This window comes from Caloenas nicobarica, chromosome 3 (genome assembly GCF_036013445.1).
Source record: "Caloenas nicobarica isolate bCalNic1 chromosome 3, bCalNic1.hap1, whole genome shotgun sequence".
Classification (NCBI taxonomy): Eukaryota; Metazoa; Chordata; class Aves; order Columbiformes; family Columbidae; genus Caloenas; species Caloenas nicobarica.
In genome coordinates this window covers 117,851,848-117,861,439 of record NC_088247.1, presented here as the reverse complement: position 1 = coordinate 117,861,439, position 9,592 = coordinate 117,851,848, and positions in this window count along the sequence as shown.

Sequence of the window (9,592 nt, the reverse complement as noted above, 5' to 3'; positions counted from 1 at the left end):
CACCTGGGTGCTGTCAGGAGGAGCCACATACACTGGAAAACACTTCTAATAAGACTCCTTTAAGCCTGCCTTAAACTCTAGATCCTGAAAAATGGAATCCCCACTGCCTGTCATACGTGCCTTCCCTCTGCAGATTAGTGAGAGGCTGCTACTTTACAAACGTTCCCTTCTCACAAAGCCTGGAATTATGCTCTCAAACCTACAGTGGGTCAGCAAGACAGTGAGGCATCTGACACATGCACACTATTGAAGTCAAAAGCAGAGATGTCAGAGAAACAAGGCAACAGCCCAGAGCCTTAATGAGTCTAATTAAGCAAGTGACCAATCCAGCCAAAAGGGCTGCACTGACAGACACAGATGGGGACCTTAAGCCAAAGCATCACTGGGTCTTAGAGGTTTAAAAATCCTAAATGTCCACAGTAATAGGGAGGTTTTAATAAATAAGCTCAGCACCATTCAGGATCAAGGGACAGGTGCACCTCTTCATAGCTTGGGTCACACAAATGAATCATGCAAACTCTCCTATCTTGCCAAATTCAGAGAGGTTCAACCACAAAGAAAAAAAAAAAAAAAACAAGCCCCCAAAACATCAAAAGCAAAGTAATATGCTTAGTAGGTCTCAGGGATGTCGTAATCATCTAGTTTGACTTTCACCATTAAAAAGCCAGAACATTTCACCTAACAAGTCTCCAGTATTTTCTGGCCAAAACAGAGCAGTATCTTCTCAAAAAATAGCAATTTTTCATTTCAGTACTACAAAGGACAAATTTACCACATCCCTTGGGAACGTTCCAACACCAGTAAACCATGCTGCTAAAAAAATCCAAACCAACAACAACAACAACAAAACAACCACAAACCAAACAAAACAACAAAAAAAACCACCACAAACAACAAAACCCCCACACTTTGTTTTTAATACCTTCCGCTTCCAGCCACTGGATCCTTTATGTCTTATTTTGAGATGAAAGAGCCCCAAAATCACCTCACTGGTACCTCCCAACCAAGATCAACTTCTCTTTCAACCTTCTTGATAATCAGCTATGTACACTTTTCAGTATATTTGCACTGACACGAAGGCTGCAAAGGCATTAGGTCCTGCACGGCTTCCACTCACAGGCCAAACACAGGTGTCAGCGCCATGAAATCAGACCCAAGTTCACCAGCAGGTTCAGTGAGGACCTCAGGCAGCATTTAGCTTATGTGTCTCAAGAACAATAAAACTTATAAGCCCAGGGAGCTGCACACTCACTAGGGCTTTATTCTTTAGAGCCGCCCAGCTACAGACATAAATAAATTCCAAAAAGTCATGATCAGGGAAGGAATAATTACAAGGCAGATGTTAGATACGTACCTTAGTGTGGCTCCTCTGCTTCCACGTACAAGTAACCACTTTGTGCATGTGCATGTCTGGGATGTATTTACACAGGTAAGATCAAAGGGCAGCTCCTTAGCCAGATACATGTGCAAAGTTTTGTTTTGCAGATTTAGATCACCTGCTGAAATTGACTTGGGATCACTTGATTTGGAAGATTTTTATTCCCGAACAGAAAATAATACATCAAGAACTGCCGCTTTTGACACTAAATGCCCCATAAGCTTTCATGCTGACTCTTTTCTTGCAGCAAATTACACTACACCCAAAAATCCAAAGTTCTTACTAGGTTGACGACCTCGGTTTTTATCAGCTGTTTACATACTATTGTGCTGCTTAAAAGCATCTTGTTGGGGCAATAAGTGAACAGTAATTAGTTGAGACATTTCACTGAATATACTAATATTGAGATGAGCTCTTCTGGTATTTACCATGATGATGCTGCATCACAGGATGGTCTCTCGCCAGCACTAGAAACAAAAACAAGGAAAAAAAAAATTAATCACTGCAACACCTTCCCAGAGCCAATGAGGCGGTGGAGAAGGGAGTGTACACCAATGCCAAGTAGAAAAGGAAAGAGAAACTTTGAGGAATTTCTCCTTAGCCATTTTCTCAATAGCAGAAGAAGGTAAGACTGAAAAAGCAGAAAGGAATATTACTTAATAGGGAATATTACTTAATAGAGCTGTCTCCTGTGCAAAGACATCTTTACTTTGATGCATCATGTTATATGACACGCAGACACTTTGCTTTCAAAAAAATTTCAAACTTCTTGGAAAACATTGGTCAGTCACTGCATTTTTCTAACCATAAAAAGCAACGAAGCTCCTGGTATTCTCTCCTGGGTTCCCGTGTGTTAGTACATATAGTAATATACATATTACTTTTCCTGTATTGATAACCAAAAAGCTTCTGATAGAGGCAATAGAAATCTTCCAAGGGAAATCAGCCAGTGCATTGTAGGGAAGATTCAGTGAGAATGGAAACTTTCTCCATGACTGTGCTGCAATCACCGCTCTAGAGACCATTGCAGAAGTGCACAGTGTTGGCTTAGAGCTGCTTTACATTGCAGCCAACGTCTTTGCTCATCATATAGTACTAAAGATTTCCAAACACATAAATTAATAAACAAGCTTCTGGGCTGGACGTACTCTGCAGTTCCTTGTTCTTTGAATGCACTCTACATCTTCTATAATAACTGACAATACAACTCCCATCCATATCAGAGCAATAATGGAAAAAGGACTGAGAATCAAAAGGAATGCTTCTTTATACTTTTATCTTTATGGTAAAAGAGAGAGATCAAAAGTATATTTTTATGTTGGGGGACACACACACATTCACCCAAACCCAATACACTTGAAACTGACAAAAAGCAGAGCATGCAGATGGTTGGACTGTCTGGGTTTACTGTTCATTAGCATGCCAGCAAATTATTTAGGTCCTGTGTGGTTTTGTAGCCTGTTATGCAGCAGTTACAAACATACGTATAACTGCTTGCGAGTGACTATCCATAGACTAACATGAGAAGACACTGTTAATGATGCACCACGACGGCTTCCAAGTTTCTCTGGCACCACCGAATAACCAGAAAATAAGCTGGGGCTAGAACTATCAGAGATGTCTTTCAGACCTGCTGTATGGCTGTGGCAGCTTTCCAGGTTAACAGTGAGCACATAAAAAAGCAAAGGCTGGGAGACTGAGTCAGGGTATGGTATAGTTTATGGAAAGATAACGTGACGAGTGAAGTACAGAAGTCATAAGGTACTTGTTTATTTGTACATTAACGCATGTATGTCATGCACCAGGGCTGTTCATTTTTCCACTCACACAAGACTGTCTGATGTTCAGTATCTGTAACAGGATAACCTTGCCTGGGAAATACCAGCAGCATTGAGCAGGTAACTGTACGAGCCTTGCCCAAACCCAGAAGAATCATCTCGGCCTTGGCACAGAACTTGCTGCTTTCCCTCCAGTGGTTGTCGCAAAATTCCTGATAACAGTGACAATCGCACACCTCGTGTAACAGCTGCAAGTCCCACAAATTTAAATACTGTGGGCCTGATGGGATGCACATAAAACTTCCAGTGAAACCAATGAAAACTTTGGTGCCTTTTGGGAGGGCAGGGAGAGCTGAGCCTGTAGGTTCAGATTTGCAGCCAACATAGATCAGTACAACTCCACAGATTGCAACAGAGTTGTGCTCGCTCACAGTTTGGCCCTAAACATTTTAGACAAAGATCATATCAGCATCTAAACAGATGAAGTGGAAAGAATGTTATAATGGGGGGGGGGCTTCTTTATTTACTCAAACACATGACCCTTGGAGCAGGAGTTTGGAACAGCAAGCCTTAACCTCCCTGGCCCCGGGACAACACTACTGACCAAGTAACGCAATGTAGGCAACAACACTTTAAGGTATTTGTGAGCCTCCTTTTTAATGTATTTACCATGGCTATAGGTGGTGTGTAGCCCAGAAGCCAGGGACTGGGTTCCTCTGCCTTGAGGAGGCCCTCAGTGCTTTCTCTACCAACATGAAGTGCTGCTGAAGCACCACAGGCCACCTATGGCTTGTGCCAAACTCCCACCTAGGCAGGTTCCCTTGTCCCATCTGGAAAACCACCGTAACTAGACTTCCACTTTAATTTGGGGTAGGGGGCTCTTGAAAAAATGAAAAAGAGCTCTTACCTTTCTGCCCAAAAGCTCTTCACCAACATCCGCACCTGTCCACACCTCATTTCAAAGTATTTCCAAACGGCAAAGGCTCTGCCCAAAGATCTCAGGCATCTCTCTTATTCCAGCTTCCCTGTGAGATGAAAACCAAGGACTTTCACAGCAAAGGCTGGTGCAGACACAGCGGTGATGTGCAGGATCCGATGAGATGCAACACCACAACAAAGCGGAGACAGATGCTGGCACCCCTGGACCTGCAGCTGTGGATTAGAAGCTGTGGAACAAACTCACCAGCAGGCAGTAAGGAAATGAGGTGGATTATTGCCAGCTCTTATTCTTTATTTGCATACACTGTTGTTTTGCTTTCCTAAGACTATGACCGAGTTCTTTTTTCCTAATATAAATTTCACTGTAATCCTTTCAAAGAGCTGGCCAGTGGAGTTTCTTGTATGAAGGGCACTTTTTTCATTTTTCCAGTTTTCTGAGTAGAGATATAAGCTCATGAAAGGCAATTTGATTATACCAAATTCAGTATTTTTTTTAACCAGCTGATGGGAAGGCTGCAGATGGGTAACTCCGGAGTCAGTGACAGTTTGTATTAAAATTATAATAGAGACCACCTACACTCTTCAACATACCAAGCTAGCTTGTCTTTCATAGAGCATGCATACAGACTCAGAGGAAAGTGTAGGTATGTGAGACGATCCTGCTGTTCAAATTCCCACTTCTGATGAGCATTCAGGTCTCACCTGTTATGACAATTGTTTATCTCACATCCACACTGCATTTCTAGGTCCAGTAACAATGCACGCTGAACTTATTTGCTAACCATACCCAATAGAAATGTGTACAATACATATCCTGAATTCATATAAGAGCTAAACTTATGCCATGTTGCCTTATTGTAGAATCCTTGCACCTTCCTTTAAAGTCTTTGTGACCATTCTTGAAAATTAGACAAATCTCACATGAAATGAACCTAACCATGAGTTCCTGGTCTGCAAGAATTTTTTTTAATGACAACTAAGTGTTTTAAATCCACTGTTTTCAGCCCTCCTAATAGCAAAATCCAATAAAACACAGTATACAGAATTAAAGGGGTTAATATATTGAGGGGCTTGGGGAGAGCCCGTGTAAGATCATGTTATGCTATGGAATTATAGATAACCAGAAAGAAATAAGAGGTCTGCCATTCCTGTATCACAAAGCCACCACAATCAGATTTTGTTTGGCAAACTGGCAGAGCATAAGATACAGTCCCAGTTGTGTAAGCAGCTCCACCTTCTGCAGGGAAATTACACAGCGTAAAAGTTCTTCTGTGGCCCATCTTTTCCTCTGCTCTGTAGTTCATCTGTGGACCTTTCCTATGGTGGTCGGGTATTTGTGATATGTGATGTCCACCTCAGGGAGAACAGCATGATTTATAATTAAGGCAGTGTAGCAGGAATTCCACTTGGCTGGGGAAATCAGTTTTTTTCTACCCTCATTTTAAAGACAGAGACTTTCTCTCCCTTTGCCTTTCAATTTACAGAGATTGCTGCTTGCAGAAAAGCATCTTTGCAGTGCACAATGCTGTCTCGACCTTGACTGGAACTTACAGCTGCTGTTGTCATAAAATAATAATCAATATTAGTCACTGTCAGTCTATTAATAGTTATATGAATGCCTTCCCCTTGCCTGAACAAACCATCTGTGTGTGTGTACCAGCCTTCCATAACATGAAGGTGCCATCAGTGCAGCTGATTACTCAGTATGGTCAACTACATGAGCATCCTGCAGGATTGTGACGAATGAGATGTCTTGATGCTCTCAGGGTATTCCTGGACACAATTCATCCTGCCCCTCTGAAATGGTGGCATAGGAGCTGGGAAGCCCAAAGAGGGAATCAGATCTTTGAAGTTCAGCTTCTGGGTGCCCCATCCAGAGCTCCAGGGCCTGGAGAAACACAGGGCTGGCCCTCAAGGGCATTCTTACATTGGTGCATCACCAGCATACCTATGCCTTTGAAGAAGCTGAACTACAGCACAAAGGTGTTTTGCATCTGGAGGACATGTTCTCAAACCAGCAAAACATCTCTGTTATGAATGTAACATATATGGTACTCTCCCTTTGTTTGGCAAGAGATAAGAAAAACAGGAGCAAGGCAAAATGAAAACAAAATGGAGCACATAGGCATCGTGAAACAATTACAGTGCTGTGTCTCATCAGTATCTAAATTTGGGATTGCCCATCTTGTTCTAAAAACAGTTTTGTTCAACACTCAGTGACAGAGTTTAAAAGCTGCCATGTCTTGCTGTATTGTGGGCCACAGTCACAGCTGGTGTAAATCAGTATAAACTGATGAAGTCAGTGGAGCTTCTCTGATTTACACTAGCTGAGGTTATGGCTCAATAAGGTTAGACTTGCTTTCTAGGAGTGTTCAAGGAAGCCAACTTCTGTGTGTCCTGTGATGAAGTGGTTATTTATAATGGCCCTCAGTGTGGTTTGGAGCCAAATTTCCACATCAAAAGTCGCTTTATAAGAGATATCCTTACAGTGAGGTTCAGTGCAAAATCATGATTTCAGAAGCCAGCTTTCCTCGTGCTCTCAAGTATTTGATTTCAGCCTGAAAACCATTTGAGAAGCCAAGAAAAGCAGAGCCATTCCTGCCTACTTCCCCAGCTCTGCTTCATCTTTGAGTTGCCTGCATATCCAGCAGGCCCTGACCTACACTGCCCATTTATCAAAGTGAGCTACTCTAAGTGTCTGTTTATTTATGTTCAGAAATTCCCAGTAAGACAGACAAGTTTCACGCTTAACCTGAAAAATTGGGGATGAAGGTGGAGCTCTTACCAGTTCCAGAGTTATTTGTTTGACTTGGCCACTAATAAAAATAAAACACAATAACGTGTCCCAGAGTCACAGCAAGAGGTGGAGGTCACAAGAAAACAGATCACGTCTTTCACAGCTCTTCAGCTTTAGTGCACTGAATTATGACTCCTATTATTTACTTACTGGATTCCCCACCCTGCACACAGGCTCCAAGCATTCAAAAAGCAGCAGGTCTCTGCTTCAAAGAACTAACAGGCTAAGCAAGAGAGTAAAATCTGTCCCAAAGCTACACTAACCTCTTCCTCCACTTTTTATCTGAAAAGTCAGGCATTCTCACAACCCTCAGCTGACTTCTGCCATCTTCTGCTCACCAGACAGCCATGCCTGCAGCCCTGCACCTCTGCTGTATTAAACTGCTGAGCTCTTATGGGAAATATGTTCCCAACGCAGATAAATCTGTCCCCTGGGCACAAACCACCCAGGTGTTGCAGCTCAAGGTGGTCTTTTGCAGAAGCGTATTGTTTTTTCTTAGGAGGGCCCTTCTCCCTGCATGTCCAGCCTTGATGTGCTCTGTCAGATGCCCGGACAAAGTCACAGATTCTTCCACTGACCTTGTCACTTTGAAACAGACTGTCTTCTTAAGAAATTCTGGTAGAAATGGGTGTCTTGAGTCCAGTTGCTAAGATCCCAAACCAGGGCTGAAGCCTCTCCAAATCTCCCACGTGGTTTCTACACATCCTCTGTAGAGGATCCTCTTCCATATTCTCTTCAGTAGCTTTAATCCTCTGTAGGCTCACTGGGGCAAAGGAGACAACTTTGTGGGGACACTGTCTTTTTGGGTACATAAATATCACTCACTGTTCCTCCCTTACTAGATTTTTTTCTATGTAGACTTTTTTTCTTGGTATCTATGGCTTAATGTGGAGCCAAGGTAAAGTCAGAAACTAATTTCACAATTAAAACCATCAAGACACTGTGTCTGTTATTTGACACACAGATATACTAAAGCATCATAAATACAAAATACACCTTCTCTTCCCCCCTGCTTCTATTTCTTGATCTGAGGACTGTGACTATTTGTTCAGAAGAGTTTGCTGAGTTCACTTTAGAGACAAATATTGTGTTTTTCTACCTAACAAATCTCACAAAGATCTATTTTTTTCCTATCATATTGCTTATATTCTCAGAAACTCTCACGAACTACAGAAGGATCTACCACCACCACCTGTTACATGTGCTATGTTTTCTTCTCAGCTTCTCCAGGTGAAGCAACTGTTAGATATTTTTTTCTTAGCCTGGGCATTGTTCAGCTTTTTAAATGGTAGAGGGCACTCAGTCTTTGTGCTTTCTAAGCCAAAACTGAACAGAATTCCTACCTTTTTTTAATCATTTCCAGAAGCGAGTGTGCTTCGTTGTCTCAAAAATCAATGGAGATTCTGTTCACCATGGAATATTTTAAAAACACAAGTCTACCAAGCAAATTAATTTTGATTCTGTTAATACTATCTCACAGCCTTTCAGTATTTGGCTCTAATTTTGGTTTTTAATGCATATCTATTCTTACTAGGGTTGAACTGGAAGGCAGTCAGACAACTCTCAGCTATCAAGCAGGAAAAAACAACGTAAACCCATTATCCCAGAAATAGTTAATTACGCACAAGTAACAAAACTGGTTTCCTCACTGTCAGAATTTATCGTGGACCATAGAGTTACAGAACTTTCCTTGAATCTGGTTGGGGCAAAGACAGGAAACTGCATCTTCTAAACTTTAGAAATAGATCTTAAACATGTAAACATAAGATATTATGCCCCTGTCTTTTAAGTAACATTTATATTATCTAAAATAAACAGTGTTTCTGAAGTTAGTCTGTAATTGACATCTGACACAGTCCAAATTGCAACAGATATGATAAGTGCAGTAAACAGCAGAAATTATGCTTCTCTATGCTCTGAGAAACATATTTCCTTACACAGATAAACTTTATTTTGTTGCTACGCAACCCTCACACAACACACTACATTCTGCAGTAAGTAAGAGTACAAATTTTACAACTGAAGGGCAAGCATGTGGCCTTTTGGGTTTTCTCCCCATTTTGAGTTCCAGCCTCAGCTTTAGTTCACACTGTAATATTCCATCATTTTATTACAAAGCTGCCTCTAAAGCTCAGTAAGGTGTATTTCAAACAGGGCAAAACAAGAGAGTCAGAATGCACGAATCCTTCTGACGCTGATGGGAAACAAATGGTAGAGCCACTGATGTCAGTGACAGTGGAACAGTGAAATCAAGGTGCCTTTTTTTTTTTTTTTTTAAATCCTCCTTAAAAGTGAACACTAGATTTCCACAACAGGATTTTCCAAACCTTTCTGCAATGGCCTCCCCCCTGCTCCCAGTAACATTGCGATAATTGCAACAGAAGTGAGACAGGTAAGAGCCACCCTTATAGTTTTACCCAAGATGAGATTCGTAGAGCCTCACCTCCTCTGCGTGCTCGCTTTGGGAAGGGCCACTGCACAGTATGAAGCTATTCCTTTTTTCTTTACATTTGCAAAATGAATTCAGTGGGTATTTGGATTGCTCAGAGAATCCAGGAGCAGATCCTGTATGTCTCTGTACCCTCGTCATAAGCAGAGTGAATAACACTTAAGATTTCTCTCTCTGAAGGGTGTTAATACCTCACTTATTCAAGTTTCTCTTTGGCGTATGGCTGCAAATCCTACAAACTCTCCCAGCTA